This window comes from Gossypium raimondii, chromosome 4 (genome assembly GCF_025698545.1).
Source record: "Gossypium raimondii isolate GPD5lz chromosome 4, ASM2569854v1, whole genome shotgun sequence".
Taxonomy (NCBI): Eukaryota; Viridiplantae; Streptophyta; class Magnoliopsida; order Malvales; family Malvaceae; genus Gossypium; species Gossypium raimondii.
The window spans coordinates 48,695,488-48,714,739 of NC_068568.1; the positions used below are offsets into that span (position 1 = coordinate 48,695,488).

A 19,252-nucleotide genomic window follows, 5' to 3' on the forward strand; every position below is an offset into this window, starting at 1 on the left:
GAGAATAGACTATCATTTATGCTTTTACTTTTCCAATCTATCTACTTGCATTTTTTATTTTCAATCCATGCATGAGATTGATGTTCCTATTAATCTTATACATTATACCTCTTTCTCGTGGCTCCAATGAATTCCTCTACTACTATATCTGTTTCTCTAAATTCAGTTCCTCGAATACATCTCAACTTCACCGCCTAACTTGTAACTTGCAATTCCTTTAGCATTATCCGCCTTATACCTCTTGGAATTGCTTGGTAAAGCTAGAAAGAAATCCCACTATGGTTAAGAAAGGATGAGGTCGGAATTTAGTTTATAGAATTATCTTTTAAGGGGTGACTTCCAATATTAACAGATCCTATCTTGAACCTCCACAAGCTGACGATATTTCTATAGGAAAAAGTAAAAAAAAAAAAAAAAAAGAGAAAGAAAATTTAGATTTTAAAGATGATAAATTAATTAATCAAGCAATACATGATAGCTACATGTCCATCATGCTAATATTTTTAAAAAATAAAAAATCCTAATAAATAAATAATTTAAAAAAGATTAGGATGAACTTGGACACATACTTGTTCAGATTTATTTGAACTTAGACAAAATTTTGTCCAGATTCATCGAGATGTGATTTTATAAATCATTATTTATAAAATTATAGAAAAATTATAAAATAGTAAATTCTTTAAAAACTATAAGAATTATAAAAATTATAAAATATATTAAAAATAAAATATATTTAAAATAATTAAAACCATTGAAATTATCCAAGTTCAAATGCAACTAGACAACTAATTGTCCGAGTTTATTCTAAGCGAAATTTTATTAGTTTTTAAAACAACTATTAATTTTAATAATTTGAATAATTTTATTATAACTATCAATAATCTTCCATAGTTTTTATTTATAACTTCTTCTTTAGTTCTTTTTTTTTTTGTAATTTTTAGTAATTAGCTAAGGAACTACATGCATGATGAATTTGGACACGTGGTTATTCAGATTCAAATGAATCTAGACAACCATTTGTTCAAGACAACTACTTGTCTAGATTTGTCTTGGATGTGATTTTTTAAATAATTATCTAATCTTTTTTAGGATTTTTATTTTTTAAAATATTTGTTGATGTGACATTTTGTCAGGTCTGTATGATGTACACGTGGGCGTCACATGTCGTCATTCGATTGGTTTATCAAGATAAACCACATCAACAAAATTAATGGTCAAACTTAATCATCGTTAATGGATGAACTTAATTGATTAATTTTCATCTTTTAAGGGTTTACTTGGGTGTTAATTTGTTGAGGACTTAATTGATTTTTTAATTTTTTGAGATTTTTAAAACTAAGAAATCTATTTTATTGCAATTTCTTTGATGATTATTTGACACTTTTGAAGTGTTTTTTTTTTACTATTTTCCTTATCGAGATGAATACATGAAACAATAATTTTTTCTGTGTAATTGGCTTCAAATTAGGTTTAACTATAAGGGTGTTTATGATCATTGAGTGGAGTGTAAAAGGGTCTAAAACGTTATATTTTTGTAGGTTATGCATTTAAGGCATTTGGTTCATCAAATTTTACATTATGGTCTATAATGTTACATTTCGAATGAGGTTATAATGTTTGGATTCTCAATATTTTAGTCATTGAGTAATATCATATTCTTGAACAGTGTCAATGTGTTGTAGTATAATATGTAATTTTGTTACGATCCCTTCCTTTAGTTATCGAAGACTTCGAGCAGAATCTAAAATTTTAGACAAAATTACTTTATGCTCATACTACCGTATATTTATTGCATTGATTGTTAATGATTTGTTATTATTTTTTCCGAAAAAACTATTTTTTGAATACTCTAAGAAAATGAATTGTTTTTATAAATTTTGTTGTTGTGCTAAGCCACGGACTTCAATTTATTTGATTAATCTTTTTCTTTTATGGAATTGTTTGATTCTTTGTATGGTTTCTTTTTAAACTTGTTGGAAACTTTCAAACCGTATTAAATAAAACATAAAACTTGAAGGTTTATATATTATATAAAAGAAGAGATTGTATGAAACTGTGATTTCACGTCATCCTCATCTCTTTCCAATAAAAAAATGACAAATCAAAATTTTCCTCCTAAGAAAATTCAAATCTAACTAAAAAAGCTAAAAATCAAACTGTTATTGATATTTAGGCACATTGTTAGGTCAGATGTTGCTGATATTTCTGAGATTAATCAAATTGTTATTATTTTGATTCCTAGTATCTCTGCTCCCTTGAATATGACACATTTTCTTCCTCCTATTGGTCTTTGTAATGTTATTCTAAAGGTTGTTTCTAAGATTCTAGTGAATAGATTTAAATGGTTCTTCAATGATTGCATTAATGAGGCTCAAAGTGCTTTTGTGTCTAATCGCTTGATTTTGGATAATACAATGTTGCTTTTGAGATTCTTCACTCCATGAAGATTTGAAAGGAATGTTTGCGCTGAAGTTGGATATGAGCAATGTGTATAAGAGGGTTGAGTGGCATTTTATCGATGATATGTTGCTCGTTTAGGCTTTTTGAGGCAGTAGATTGACTTGGTAATGATGACTATTTCGACAGTAACATATTTGAGAATGATTAATGGCCAAATTTCTAGTTTTATTACACCCTTACGTAGGCTATGTTAAGGGGATCCTTTGAGTCTGTATCTTTTCTTGGTCTGCACAGAGGGTCGTCCGCAAAGGCCATTGTAATATGGGATATAATTTCGGAGTACACTACTTGTTCTAGATAGTGTGTTAATATGATAAAGTCCTCTCTACTTTTTAGTTCTAATGTCAATTTTGCAACTAGCGCGATGATTTCTTCAATTTTGGGAGTGGAAAGTTTGAGTTGTATAGATCATTATCTTGGTTTCGATTTTTTTTAACAATCTCATTATAAGTTTTGGCCATATCTTTTCTTTTTAACACAATGCCTAGAACTACCCATATCCCCCAGCCCATAAATAGGAGGATAATGCGCTTCAGCGCACTCAAACCCATGTCTTCCTGCATTAGTAATAATGCCATGCCAATTGAACTAAGACATCATCTTTTGTCAATTTTTTATTCACCTAACCTAAGACTTACTATTAATTATCTAAAAGAATGAACTTTTGAATACGGGCTTCTCTAATGTAATTTGGTTAGACTTCATCATGGGTCGGACCCATATAATATTTTAGGCCTATTTTCTAATTTCGGGCTCGACCCGACTCGAAAAATATGCTTAAAATTTTGGTCAAGCCTAGCCCATACTAAAAATGCTTAACATGAGCTCGACCCGGCTCGACTGTAATATATTTTTTATATAAATTTTTTAAAAATATAATACATCAAATACACTAAAAATATTAAAATAAATATTTTCTAATAAATTAAAAATACAAAAAAAAAGTATCGGCATGTGATTCAGGCTGGGCCAAGCCCGAGCTAAGAAAATTATGTCCAAAGCCTGACCCATTTAGAAAATGGGCCTTATGTTTTGTCCAAGCCCATCTTTCGGACTTATATTTTTGTCCAAAATCTCCTAATTTTTGGACGGACTTTTAGGTCTGGGCAGATGACCCATGATGATGTGTAATTTGGGTTAAATTTAATTTTTTTTTTCAGCTTTTAGGTGATGGAAACTTGAAAGATGAAATAGTTAGGGAAAAGGAATGTGGCATTTTCTAAAAAGATATTCAAAGCCAAGACCATCTTTATATATTCTTTTGTGCTTTATAACTTTTAGTATTTGGATAGTGTGTGTTATTATAATATAAAAATAATGTTTAATTTTTTAAAAAATTTTATTAATCGAATACGAATCCTAAAATTGACCCTAAGTTAAATTATGCATTAATTATTTTAAACACACCATTTTAAAATAAAATAATTAAGCAATAAAATAAACTTTTTAAATTGAAAAATCAATTTAAATATATTTTAAAGAATTTAGATTAAAATTGAATTATTATCACAAACTATACAAAAATAATATAAAATGGACAAAATATTGTGTGTGTTTTCCTTTCCTCGCCTTTTCTTTCTCTCCCTTTTCTCCCCGCGAACGAGTATGCAACAAACAAAAACTTAAAGAGACTCTAAAACCTCAGCAATGGGGATGAGTCATATTTATACACAAAGATGAAGAATAACACCTAACTGATTCTTGAATCAAATACAGCACCATACTTCTTAACTACACTAACTAATCTTTAATACACACTAACAACTTAACTATACCCTTTAGCTAACTATTTGATTACAACCACTCATCAATCACTAACATTCACCCAACTGGTTTAGCTTCTGCTAACCCTTGTCACATTCACCCAGCTTGTTTGGCTTCTGTGGAGCCTTGTAACTTCTGCTAACTCTCGTAGCCTTGCTGGAGACATAACACCAAGTTTGTTTCTAAAGCAAGTAAAGGATGGAGTTGTTGGGTTAAGTGTAATGTCGACGGGGCTGTATTCCCAACGGGATATGGGGCTTTTACATGGGTGTGTCGGAGTCCTGATTGACTGAGATAATAGCGGTGAGGGAGGCCATTTCTTGGCTCCGTTCACTACAACAGGATTTTGTCATTCATGAATCCGACTGTTAGGACGTCACTATGGCTCTTAAAGGAATTTGGTCTTTTGGTGGGCGATTGTTTGTGGCTGAGTTTTTCCTTCCGTTGGTCGGAGTGCTAATAAAGCAACTCATACTTTTGCTAAGGCCACTTTATCCTATATATCTGGCATTTATTGAGATTCTTGCCCATCTTTTCTTCATGATTTGTTAAATGTTGGTTTTGTTTGTAGTGTTTCTAATATCGACAAGGGGAGTAAAAGCGAGTGTATGGGGTAAGGTCATTGGCTCTTTATTTGGTTCTTGCTTACTTTTTTTCGGTATTTAGTTTAATGATAATGTATTTCCCTAAAGAAAAAGAAATAGTAACTTGTTAAAATTTTTGCTAACCGACTTATGTAAAATTTAAAGAATGCATCGATTTAGTCTTAACTCGATTGGTATAGGCATTGTTGTCAATGCAGGAGGACATGAGTTTGAGTTCGTTGAAGCACATTATCCTCCTATTTATGAGTTGAGCAGATGTTATTGGTAGTTTTAGATATTATGTAAAAAAGAATGATCAAAACTTATAATGAGATTGTTCAAAATTTTTTTTAAAGAATACAAAATTTAAAATTTCATATCTTATTTAATAGATGAAATCCTCGTGATTTAGACTACATTTTTTCAAATAAATCAATATCAATAGACTAATTACATACATCATTTAAATATTCAATTGAGTTGTTGCTACAAATTAACTGAATTCCAACTTAGTTGTAAAATTACCAAAATTCATTATTTTTAAAAGCAAAAATATTGCCATAAATGTGTTTATGTCATTTTATATTTTATATAAAAATCACACGTAATGGAATTAGAACATAAGACAACATGTTTTTTAACATTTTAACTTTATCATTTTATTTGAAAAATCATTTTTTACATATTTTTATAAATAAATTTGTTACATTTTTCTACCCAAGTGCCCTAATTTAGTATCTTTAATACCAAATTAATGTAAAAACCAAATTCTTATACTAACATCATATACAAAACCATAATTTTACTGCAAATATATGATGTGTTATTTGAGACATTTATATGTTTTATAATTTATATATTTGAATATAATATAAAAATCTACTTAATTTTTTTTAAGTTTTAGTGAAAATACATTAATTTATTTACTAACTGAATTTTAAATAAAAAAATGAAGTTATCCTCTATTAATCACTTATATTTTATTTAGTTTATTTTTATTTTTATTCAGTAATTTTAAATTAAAATAATAAAATTTTAATTATTTATAAAATTATTTAATTTTTATAAATATTAAATTATAAATTACATTAGATTCTAATATTAGCATATCTATAAATTATTTCTTTCTCAATTATCAAATGTAAGTTTATTTTTTTAAAATGTCAGAAATTATAATGATATTTTCATTTTTCCTCTCTTTTACTTTTTGTTTTATTTTTCATAATTTTTATGGTACTTTTAATTCAATTATATATATTAAATTTGAGATTAATTTAAATTTAAATTTAAATTTTTATATTTTAATTAATTTTTATTAAAATTTATAATTAATTATAATTAAATTAAAATTTAATAAATTCATATTAAGATAAATATATAATTGAATTGAATTGAATATAAGTATAGAATATTTAATTATTTTTGAAGTCAAATATAATTTAATTAGAATTTAATTTTACAATACTTCAATATAATTTTAAACCAATTAAATTTTCCTTATATTGTACCTAAAAGGTCAAATTTTGCTATGAGTTCCTATACTTTGCTTAAGTTAAGAATTTAGCATTTATATTCTAATTCGATCAAATATAATATTTATACTTTTGAATTCGAAATCTCAATTCCGCCCAATAAGTAGCAGTTAAATTCATTAATTCAAAATACGATATTAGTTATGTACTATGCTTAAGTTATAAATTTAGCTCATATTCTTCAATTTAATCATTTTAGTCCTTATACTTTTTAAACTCAAATTGAGATTCAAACAACAATTGCTAAATTTATTAACTAAAATAATGTGATTTTTGTGAGTATTATGTGCAAAAACAAGCTAACATGGTATTATATTTGTTGCATATGATTTTGGAAATAGTTATAGTTTGTGTCAAGATTAAAATTTAAAATTCAAAAATGTAAGGACTAAAATAATCAAATTAAAAGACATAAACTAATCCACAACTTATGTATAGTCCAAGAACTAATAGTTGAATTTGACCGATTAAAATGAAGGAAAGTGATCGGAATACATTATAAATAGTAAGTGTAATTATAAGTGCGGATCTTGAAGTTCCACCATATATAGGTTTAGTCTAATTAATTTAGTTTGGACTGTACCACTTTTTAGTTTTATCGTGCTGTAATACTTAAATTTTATTTCGTTGTAAAAACTTGATATTTATGGTTATTTAGATATGTATTTATACTTTATTTTTTGAACTATAAATCAGATTTATAAAGAAAAAAAAGAGAGGAAATTGCATAATTTAAATATTTACAAAAAGATTACATGATAAGGCGCAAAATCCTACGGAGATGCACGCGGGACCAAAATCTTCCCTCCACCCAGACAATATCACCTTCACCCCCTCTCTTAAAACTAATCACACTTTAGGTTACTTTTCACATTCTTATTTTAAATTAAGGGAATTTAGATAGAATCTCGACTTCCCAAGCTAAGCCATTAAATTCTTTCATTTGCTTCCATTTCCATTTTATTTCGTTAGATGATTTGATTTTTAGATATTTATTTGGATTTTTTGTCACTTTTTTTTTTTCATTCTAGTTTAGTTCTCGATCGCGCTTCGTGTTGGGTTAAAATATAGTTGCTTTGGTTTATCCGATGATGTACTGCGTGTGCTAATATAGTTGCTTCAGTTTACCCGATGATGCACTTATGTGCCCGTATATGTACGTCGGTTCGTTAGATGATGCACTCATGTGCCAGTATTATTGTTTCGGTTCTAGATCTGGATACAAGTAGATTAATCTATGCATTTAGTTGAGTATAAACCAGGTTAATCAAGTTATAACATATGAATGGGTTAAAGGGAATATGAATTGGACTGATATAGGGATCTGATGACTCGAATACAAATTGCGATATATAAATGTCGATAGCATGTGAAAGACCATGTGATACAGCTAAACGAGTCTAAGGATTGATAAGGAATGATAACAAATGAATTAATTTGATTCGGAAATAAAATTTCAGTACTCAAACATTTTCTCATGTAAATTTCGGGGATGAAATTTCTTAAGGAGGGGAGAATTGTTGTAACCTCCCCAACCCGGCCCAGGCGTTACGGCCAAATCATGAAAGTCACATTAGCCACCGAGATGACCCAGAAAAACATTCAGGTTCATTTAAATGGATTGTTGTAGAAAAATCTCAAGTTTACTTACAAATTATCTTTATTTTGTTAAAAAGATATCGATACTTGTTGAGGTATCAATACGATTTGGGTACTCTTTTAAATTGTGAAATCATTATGGTAAAATTTTGGTAAACAAATATATATATTTTAAATCCACTACTTTATAAAACTGATGAGAAACACTTTTAGAAAAACAGTGTTGTTTTTAGTCTCAAAACCACTTTTAAAATCGAATCTATCTTAAGAAAACATTGGCTTATTTTATTTATCTCATTCGTTTTGATTTTAGTTCCAAAGTTGATAGGAAAAATCATATTTGCACCATTTTAAAATAATTTAAAATAAAATCTTGAAAACCTTATTCATGTTTGAGTATATCATCAAAAACATATAATGCCAAATCCCCAAATTAAACACCCAAATAATTAATAAAGTCTATGCCATAGCCCGTTTAAAACAGTGCAAAACCCAAAAGAACTGATAAAACAATTTAGAAATATGTTTTTAAGGGAAAAATGATGACAGTGCTCCGAATACCGAGTCCGAGTCCTAACCCCACAAGTTATCTGAAAAGTTGGGAAAAACTAAAGAGTGAGCTATGAAGCTTAGTGTGGTCTTAACATAGGAACAAATAAACACATAAGCATAAATTATTGCTTACAAGCACATAGAAAATAGATCATGTCAGAATACTAATCTCATGGTAATTTTCAGTAAAAATACAATATGCATGGATAACAATATAATTTCCTACCCAACTAGAGGTGCCGCCCGGCCCGACGGCCCGCCCGAAATATGGGAGGATTTGGGTAAAAATATAGGCCCGAAATATGGGCTTGGGCAAAAAAATGAGGCCCGATTAAAAAATAGGCCGGGCCTCGGGCACCACTTTTTTGGCCCGGCCCGGCCCGGCCCGAATATAATAAATATTTTAATTTTTTTAATTTTTTAATTTTAAAATACTTTTTTTAAATACTTTTTTTAAATTTTAATTTTTTTAAAAATACTTTTTTAATTTTTTTAATTTTAAAATATTTTTTTAATTTTTGTTTTAATTTTTAAAATAAATTTTTGGTATTTATTTAAAAAACGGGCCGGGCCGGGCCCGGGCTTATGAATTTTTTTCCCGGGCCGGGCCTGGGCAAAATTCTAAGCCCATATTTCGGGCCGGACCGGGCTCGAGCCTAGGACCCGGGCCAAAATTTTTTCTGGGCCCGGCCCGGCCCATTAGCACCTCTATACCCAACCATCCGCCACACTTCACAGTAAGAGTTCCCCCATAACTCATCCATCCCTACACGCCAAAATAATATTTTTTGGATGAACTGCTAGTATAATAATAGTTTTGATCGGCGAAACAATCCGGCATTTAGAGCCTGTATTTCCACCTTCAATATCCCAATCCCAATGCAATATTATGACATGTTTTTACAAATCAAAAAATAGTAACAATAGCAGTATTGACATACAACTTTCATGCATTCAGTAATGATTTGTAATTTTAACAGTAGCAGTAAACATGCATCAGTAGCAATGGTAGATTAAACACAAATTTGACATCACATACATGATCAACATAACAATTCAGAAAAATGGTAGCATACAAAAATTAGATCTTCCGTACACAGTTTCATTACCCACTGAATTGAATCGATGATTTTTCAATACCAGATCAAAGTTTATTTTTAGATCAGATCTAGGGTTACTTAGAAAAATCGAAGCCATTAGAAACATTTAATCATCATCAAGATATGACATTAACAACCAAAAATCACAAGGGAAGCACGTATACATTCGGCCGAATGTTGACACACACACACGACAACATTAGTCAAAACACACACCTTCGCTACTAGTTTGTTCGACACTCCTCAAGTTCAAATCTGATCTGCCTCTCCCAGATTTGGCCCTTTAACATCGTTCACACAAAACCACTTAATGTTAGAACCAATTGACAAAGTTTTGGTTAGATCTAAATGTAATCGATTAAACTGAAAAGAAGAAAGAACAACAATTCAATTAAATTTCTAGGAATTAATGTCTAACCAATACAAATGTATAACTTACCGATTTGTTGCTAAAGACTATGGATCTAATCATGAATAGTGTATCGAGTGAATAAGGAATCCTACAATGAGGGAAGGAAAATCGGCAGCCCGAATATTAGTAGAGGCAGCAGCAACAAGGTAATAATCAAGAAGTTTGATGGTTCAAAGGTGTGGTAAGCAAAAACAAGAAAAAAAGAAGAAGGAAGAAACACAACAGTCTACCAATGTGGTAGTTGTGGCAATGATAAAAAGAAATAAGAAGAGATCAACAGTGTAAAGTAGGCAATTTTAGGAAGAAAAGAAAAGAAAACAATCGCTTAATGGTGGTGCAATGTGCGACGATGGGAATGGGAAAGAAAAGAGGACGACGACCCTATGATGGTGGGGGCAAGCGGCGACACTTAGGGAGAAAAGAAAGGAAAAATAAAAGATGAGAGCACATGGGGAAAGGTGAGATGCAGTGGTAGAGAGAAAGGAGTAGAGGAGCTAAAAATTTTAGGGTTAGAGTGACACCAGAATAGAGAAGGAAGTGCAAATGGTGGTTGGCCAACATAAGTATGTATTTACATTAGGTTGAGGGGCACCATAGGGTTTTAACCATAGCATATGCGACACCAAGGAGAAAAAAATATGATGAGGAAATTAGGTTTCACTAGCCCAAACTGACAGTTTCAAATAGAGGCCCAATTGTGTGGCTAAGCAGAAAATAAATAAATTCAACATTTATCAATTTAATCCTAGAAAATTTTACCCATATTTTGGGACATGACAATTGTAACGACTCAAAAGTTAGTGGTGACGAAAAATGCGATTTCGGGACCTTGTTTTTGAAAATCAAACCTGTAAATATTATAGGTGAATTGAATTTTGGATTGGTAATTTTGTTGAATTAATGATTAATTAAGGTACATGGACTAAATTATAAAATAGGTAAAAGTTCAATTATTATGACATTTTATTAATTAGAGATGGAATAAAGGCTAAATTGGCAATTATACCACTTTAGAAATAATAGTGGACGGTAAGTAGGTGTTTTCTTCATAATTTGGTTTAAAAATTTAAAGAAATAATAATAAATTAAACAAATAAAATAAAAATAAATGAAAGTGGGGGAGAACGAGAAAGAAGCTTTATCTTTCTCATTTTCCACCGAAAACACAAGGGAGAAGAAACTTTCGGCCATAGGGTTTTGAATTTTGAAGCTTCAATTAATTAGTTCAATTTAGTCATTTTCTTGTAATTTTTATATTTTTGAAATCCCAAGAGCTTTATCTAGTTGACCCGTGTGTTATTTTGTGAAACTATTAAAGTTTTGTAAAGATACCATTGATGGATTCTTAAATTTTTGGTTGTTAAATAGATAGATTTTAAGCTTAAGAGTGAAAAATGACTAATTTGTGAAGTTAATTTATAATTTTGTACAATAAGGACTAAAATGAATAAATTTTTAAATTGGTTTTAGAATTGAAGAATAGGAAGTCCTAAATAAAATATAGTGAAAATTGATTAAAAATATGAGTTCTAGATTGGAAGTTACGTTAGTCCTAGTTTTAGGGACTAAATTGAATAAAATGCAAATTTTTTTATAAATTGATGATTGATTCGAAATTGGTTGTATTTTGATAGTTTTATGTATTTATATTAACCCATAGCTAACGCCAAACTAGATTCCTCAAAAAGGAAGGGAAAGGATAAAGTCGTTAGCGAATAGCTCATAATGTACGGTTTGTATTTCTATAATCCGAACCTTTTCAATTGCTACATCTATGAATTGTGTTGCATGGTAAGACCATAAGGTAAGTTTGAAATGATAAAACAAGTTGATTTGAATTGATTTGGATTGATTGTTAGCAATAAGGACTAAATTGAATAGTTCTAAAAATATTGTATGTTGTAAATGTGCGATTGAATTTGTTTTGTGTTGAAAGAAGTTGTTACATATGTGGAATTGAGAAATTGATTATAACTGAAATTGAAATAAGGGTGGATAGTGGATGTTAGATTATAAGTCCGAAAATGTGAATTTCATATTACGATTTAATCGATCTGACTGATATATGGAAAAAAATGTATATGCTACAACTGTGTAACACCCCTTACTCGTATTCCTTGACGGAATAGAGTTTGAGGTATTACTAGATTTTTTTTTATAAATTTCGGCAGCATTTCTGCTTATTTTTACATAAAACCCCCTGCAAATTATCAAAACACAATACAACGCAATCCAAATTCTCAACCAATATTTATATTCTCACAAATATATAAAATCATATTTAACATTTAAAATACTATCATAAAGTTTGAAATAAAATATTTATCGAATATCATATATTACAACAAAATGAAGTCTTCTATACATGCCATAATATTAGAGTGTTGATTTCAAAATACCAAAAGTGGTGGACAGTGTGGATGAATTCCCGACTTTTCCGAATTCTCGAGCTGGACGGATATCACTATAAAACAATGAAAAGTAAAAGGAAAAAGCTTGTAGCTTAGTAAGTAAGCATATGATAATTAAACAAATTTCTAACATGAATTCAATGAAACATAATTCTATTCACACACAAATTTTATTATTTGTTCAATTTCCAACAAGCTGTTTTTCTGCATCACAGTCGCTAATTTATTTTTATCTAGAGCTACAGGACTCCAAATTGATTTCTGTAAATTTTCCCCGAAACTAGGCTCATATATATTTTTACCATAAAATTTTCATAATTTTTGGTTTATCCAAATAGTACAGTTTATTCTTTAAACTCTCCCCTGTTTCACTGCTCAACAACTCTGACCTCTCTTTACTAAAATTTATTTAACTCCATGTAAAAAAACTAATATAATGTTCTCGTTTGTTTCTCTTGAAAATAGACTGAATAAGGAATTCAAGCATGTAAATTTCAAACCACAATTATTTTTTTACATTTTTTGGTGATTTTCCAAAGTTGGAACAGGGGATTTTGAAATCAATTCAACCCTATCTCACTAAAATTCAAATATCTCAAAATATATAACTCTTTTGCATGCTATACTTCTTTTATACGAAAATAGACTCATTCAAATTCAATTTGATGTATTACTCAACCCCTAATCCAATTTCCACCATTTATGGTGATTTTTCAAATTTGCCCAACTGCTGTTGTTAAAAACTGTTTATAACCAAACTCACTCTTTTGTAATTTTGATATTTCCTTTCATCTTACACATGGATTGATTAAGCATCAAACCCAATATTCCCCACATAATCGTGTCTATTTTATATGTTCATTCACCCTTCCAATTTTCCTATTGAACACTAGGAATATTAACCGTTATTTGGTGGATTCAGCACTTCGCAACCACTAGTGATTCGGGGAATCAGCACTTAGCAACCCCTTTCACATTCGAAGATACGGTGGAATCAAACTTAGCAACCACCAATGATTCGGCGAATAAGCACTTAGCAACCCCTTTCACATTCAAGTTACGGTAGGATCAGCACTTAGCAACCACCGATGATTTGGGGAATCAGCACTTAGCAACCCCTTTCACATTCAAGTTACGGTGGGATCCCTTTCACATTCAAGTTACGGTGGGATCAGCAGTTAGCAACCACCGATGATTTGGGGAATCAGCACTTAGCAACCCCTTTCACATTCAAGTTACGGTGGAATCAGCACTTAACAACCACCAAGGATTCGGGGAATCAGCACTTAGCAACCCCTTGGGGGAATCAGCACTTAGCAACCCCCTTTTATATTTAATGTATCCCAGCTTATTCCGAGTGTTCAACCGGAAACCTTATTTTGCAACATTTTTACCACATTTCCCAACTTTCCAAATTTTTAGGATCTATACTAAGTGTAATCACTGAATTTTGTCCGGCTCGATTTCGTGCTTTTTTTAAAAAATATATATAAAAATAAAAAAATACAAAAAATAAAAAATTATATTTTGACCCCCTAAACTTTTTGAAATTGTATTTTAACCCCTAAATTTTCCTAAAATTACATTTTAACATATAAACTTTTTAAAATTACATTTTGACCCATAAACTTCCTCAAAATTATGTTTTAGCCCCAAAACTTTTGCTGATTTACAAATTGGTCCTTCGTCGAAAATCCCCAATAATCCCATGGATTTGCACCTGCCCCCACGATTTCTGGTCACGCCTAGGGCATGGCCTTCCCCACCTGCTACCTGCAAAAAAGAAGCAAAATCAACTATAAAAAGGAGTTTAAACTCTAAAAATCGGACCCCCCACCCACGAAAAAAATCAAAAAAAAACTTGCAAAAAGCTTTGAAAATAAGAGAAAAGGAGAGAAAGAGAGGAGAAAATAGAAGGAGAGGAAAGCCTCCGACGGCGGCTCGACGGCGAATACGACGGCGACGGCACCAGAGGCGGCGTGGGGGCTAGGGTTTTGAAGAAGAAGAAGCAGAAAGAAAAAAGAAAAAAGAAAAAAATAATAAAAAAATAAAAAATATTATAACAGTCGGGTCAACCCGACCCGACCGAATCGATCCGACCCGACCCACCGACGATCCGACCCGACCCACCAACGATCCGACCCGAACAGCAACCCCAGCACCCAGCAGTAGCCCACCAGCACCTCAAGCCCAACAAAAAAAAAGAAAGGGGAAAAGAAAAACAGGCCAGTCCAACAGGCCCAACAGCCTGGCAGCCCAGCAAGCCAGCAGCCCAGCCCCTAACAGGCCAGCAGCCCAGCCCCTAGCAGGCCAGCAGGCCTCCAAGCCCAACGCAAGCACCAGCAGGCCAGAAAAGAAAAGAAAAAAGAAGAGGAAAAAAGAGAAAAAAAAGAAAAAATAAAAAGGGGCCCAAGTTGTGCGACCCGTTCGATTAAGCTCGTATTTTCGAGCTTTTCGGTAATTTTCTTTTTTCATTTTTAATTTAATTTGTGCACTTTTATAATATCTCGTATTTTATATTATGCTTTTAATATTTTCTTTATTTTTATTTTAATTTTACAAAACATTAGTATATTTATTTTATTTATTTTAATTTTAAATAATTTAAATAAATGAGGCAACGAATCGATCTAACATTAAATCGTCGATTTCATCGCTATGTTGGGTGAATGTTACCGGTTTATGTTAAATACGATACGTCCTTTTAAAAATTGTAAATATTCAAAAAAATTGTATTTTCAAAAAAAATCCTCGGGTTTTGAAATTTTCGTGTCTTCAAAAAAATTTTCTCGTGTTTTCAAAAATAAGGTAACGAGTCGATTGACACTAATTCGTTGATTCCATTGCTATGTTGAGTGAATATCACCGATTAGTGTTAAATACGATACATGCTTAATATAAAATCGAAAAATTTTTCGTGTTTTCAAAATTCTCGTGTTTCAAAAAGTTTCATGTTTTCAAAAATTATCGTGTTTTAATCAGATCACGATTAAATATTAAATTGAACTTGTATTTTTGAAAATTAAGACAACATGCGTTTAACGAGATACCAATTTTGGGCGTCGCGAGGGTGCTAATACCTTCCTCACAGAATCGACTCCGAACTCTAATTTTCTCTGGATTTTCACGCAGACCTAAAATTACCTTTTTTTAAGAAAAATTTAAAAATAAATTTTTCTCTTAAAAAGAGAATTTATTAGGTGTCCGATCACACCTAGAAAAAAAGATCGGTGGCGACTCCTTTTTCAAATAAAATTGAGATTCAGTTTTCAAACTTTCAATAATCACTTCGACCAGCGCCCGTACCCAAAATTTTTAGGTCGCTACAGCTGGCGACTCCGCTGGGGACCTTTTGTGAGAGTCGAGTCTGATGTTAAACGCGTGTTGTCAAAATTTTCAAATTTTTCTTGTTCAAATTAATTTTTAATCGTGATCCTTGAATATTGTTTGGAAAAGTCATGCATTTGCATTCGATTTTTAAATTAATATTTTTCTAACGTGTTTTATTTTTCTGTTTTTTGTCAGCTCTAAGTTTTACGTTTTTTGTTTTAGTAAATAAAAAATAAAAGGTTTGTGAGTTTCTCCCCACACACCGTGCACTTGCATTTTTGCATAACATGATCTCTCTACCCGTGCTCCTTCCGTTTAAGTGGAAATAAACGCTACGCCTTCGTGAGTTAACTCGTCCCTCCGCACAGGCTAGTAATTACTTCCGGGTTACATATGACTTATGCTTTTGTGAGTTAACTTGTCCCTCCGCATAGGCATAAGTAAATGTAATCCCTCGAATTGAACTCGCAAGCCTATGACAGGCGATAACCGAGGCTCCGTACTTACCTTAGTAGGTGATAGTATGGATAATTCGAGTACCTTTCTAGAACCGAAGCCACATATAGTGAACCGTACGAGCCACCCAATTAGAGCTATGCCGAACTTCTGTCGGTTTGATAGTTACCAAAATAAGTACACGGGAGAAATACCTCTGACCTTTTATTTCTTTTACATTTACACTTAATTGCAAATGAATTGAGTCTGTTTAATAAATTGGGTCGGATAGATTGTCTGATGGTATGTGGGGTAGGTTTTTGTAAAGCTTGTTGGGGCAAAAAAAATGTGGGTCTGTTCCTCCAAATTGCATGATTGATTAGCTTAATTTGTTAAACTTTCCATAGTTCTTATTTTTCTTTTTTCCTCTGTTTATATCTGTTGTGATCACTAACCGAGGTTATTCGTTTTTTTATTATTCTTTTTGTCATCATGCATCATAGGCATCTCATTAGGAGGGTGTTGATTAGAGATTGGTTGCAAAAAACGGGTTTCTGATGGAGGAGTCAATTACACGAGTAACCGAGAAAAATACTGTAGTTCGAGATTGGTCTTTGAGGACTCAAAAAGCGAAAGGGGACAGTTTGAAGGAATGATACACCTCTGATATTCCCGAGCGTGTGACCTTGAATGTGCGTCAGAATGATCTTGAAGACTTGATTGGGATTTGGAAGCAGTGGGACTCAGATACTAGAGGCATCTTTACTGAAAATACGGGGATATAGCTCACTTGGTAGCAATCAATGTGAACAAGCAGTTGATCCAAGCCATGGTTCGATTCTGGGACCCTGCCTATCAGTGTTTCACTTTCAATCAAGAAGATATGACTCCGACTATAGAAGAGTATGTTGCCCTGCTTTGCATCGACAATGTACAATTCAATAAAATATATGTGAAGGAGCCTAAACCAATGACCTTCAAGAAGAAGTTAATGAAGTTGACGGGGATGACTGATACATGGGCTGAAAAACAAATAAAGAAGAAGAATGAAGTCAGTTGTGTTCCATGGTTTTCTCTTCGAGAGTTAGTTCAGAATCATCCAGATACTTTGAGAAGGATAGATCTGTTTGCTTTGGCTATTTACAGACTAGTCATATTCCCAAAGGTTCTCGGGCACATTGAAGTCGCTGTAGTGGATTTCTTTGAAAAATTAAGGCAAGGAATCAACCCCGTCCCAACCATATTAGCCGAGACCTTTAGGTCACTAAATGCTTGTAGGAAGAAAGGGGAAGGGCGTTTTATCGGATGCGCTCAGTTACTTAATGTTTGGATTTTTAGCCACTTTTGGAAAGTGGAGCGCACATCTTTCCATATGTTCTCAAAAACATTCACTCCTTTAAAAGCACACATTGAAAAAGATTGGCCAATGGATGTCACTGAACAACACTGGGTCTCAGTTTTTCAGAATCTCCGTGCTGAAGATATAACTTGGAGAGTACCTTGGATTCGTCCCTCTGTCTTGTTATACAAGTGTGAGAACCAAGACTGGGTGCCTTTGCTAGGATTATAGGGAGGAGTGGGATATACTCCGTTGATGGTTCAGAGACAGTTCGCTTCGCGACAGTTTGTACCAGTTACTAATGGATTGGCACAATCGGAGTTTGCCTTTACGTGAGAGGGTTACATGAAAAGGGTGCGAGATACCGTGAATTCTTGGAAGAAAGTCTACCTAATGGAGTTGCTCTCTATGCTAATACTATCACTGCAGATTATGACATATGGAGACAACGACGAGTGAAGCGTCAGCTAACCCAGCCGATTGATGTTGTTTGCCAGAATCCGTTCTCAAAGGAAATGCCGTCCGAGCTGGAATTGGCAAGACATGAATTTGAACGTGAAAAAGCTAAACTGTTACGAGATATTAGTTCTCTTCAGGAGGAAAACTACCAGTTAAAGATTGATGTTTAAATTGAAAAATCCAGAACCGAAAAAGTCTAAAAAGAAGTTGAGGTCATGAGAAACGATTTAAGGGACCTTCATTTGGAAAACAAGAAATTAAGAGGCACTATAAGGAATAGTGGTTTGGGCAAATCATCGGTAGGTTGGAAAGAGAAACTGAGCATTATCAAAGGTGGGATGGAATTTTGGAAAACCAAAGCGAAGAAGGAGGAGGAAAGAGCTACACGTGCTATGATAGAATTGAGAAAGAAGAATGTTGAATACGAAACTATGTCTGTAGAATTAACAACTAGTCAGTCTGAGTGTCAAGAGCTAAAAGAAAAAATTTAAAGTATAGAAAGTACACTGCAAGCTCATCAGCAACATTTGGATGACCTTTTGAGAGCTCTAGAAGAGAAGAATGGTCAGCATGACAGAGACATTCGCGCCTATGAAAGAGCCCTCCAAGAAAAGGATATGCATCTCAGTGGGTTGGTCAACGAAATTCGCAAGGCGGCTGCGCAGGTAGTGCAATTATCAGATGAAGCGGAAGTTCTCAGTTGCCAATACCCTCCTAACCAAAAGTCAAGCATATCGGAGTTCCTGGAGCGTATAAAGAAACAAGGCGATGTGGCTAATAAATTTGTGTAATTGTTAAAACTAGGATGGTGAAACTTTTTGTAATAGACTCTTTTGATTAATGAAACGGCTAAATATGGGGCTATCTTGAAATCAACACCCATTTCTTTAGCATATTTTTACATAACTAACATTCAACATTCATTAGTCATTCATTCATTCATTGCATGTACATATCACCCTAATAATTTGCTAAGGTTAAAACCATCTAATCTACAGTCGCTACACTACGAGTCTGGAATCACGTCACTCTTATAGGACGCGCCTAAGAGCTAGAGCTATGGATGCCGAACTCAATGAAAGAATGGAAAGGATGGAAATGATGCAAAGAGAGTTGCAAGAACAACTAGCCAAGTCACAGCAAGAGGCAAGAGATTTGATGGTGAGATCTCGAGAGGAATAACTCGAGCAAAAGGATCAAATGGCCAAAATTATGGAAATGATGACGGCCTTGGTCAAAGGAAAGGGACCTATGCAGAGCCCTGATATCGTAGAA

The 19,252-nt window shown here is 32.5% G+C and overlaps 1 long non-coding RNA gene across 1 annotated transcript; it reads right to left on the bottom strand.

Moving 5' to 3' along the window:
* Nucleotides 1-8,385: 8,385 nt before the first annotated feature.
* LOC105779525 (uncharacterized) lies at nucleotides 8,386-10,569 on the bottom strand. Its single transcript, XR_001129027.2, has 3 exons — nucleotides 10,031-10,569; nucleotides 9,808-9,872; nucleotides 8,386-8,529 (listed from the first exon to the last, which is right to left on the bottom strand). It is a non-coding gene; the product is annotated as an uncharacterized LOC105779525 (long non-coding RNA).
* Nucleotides 10,570-19,252: the final 8,683 nt, after the last annotated feature.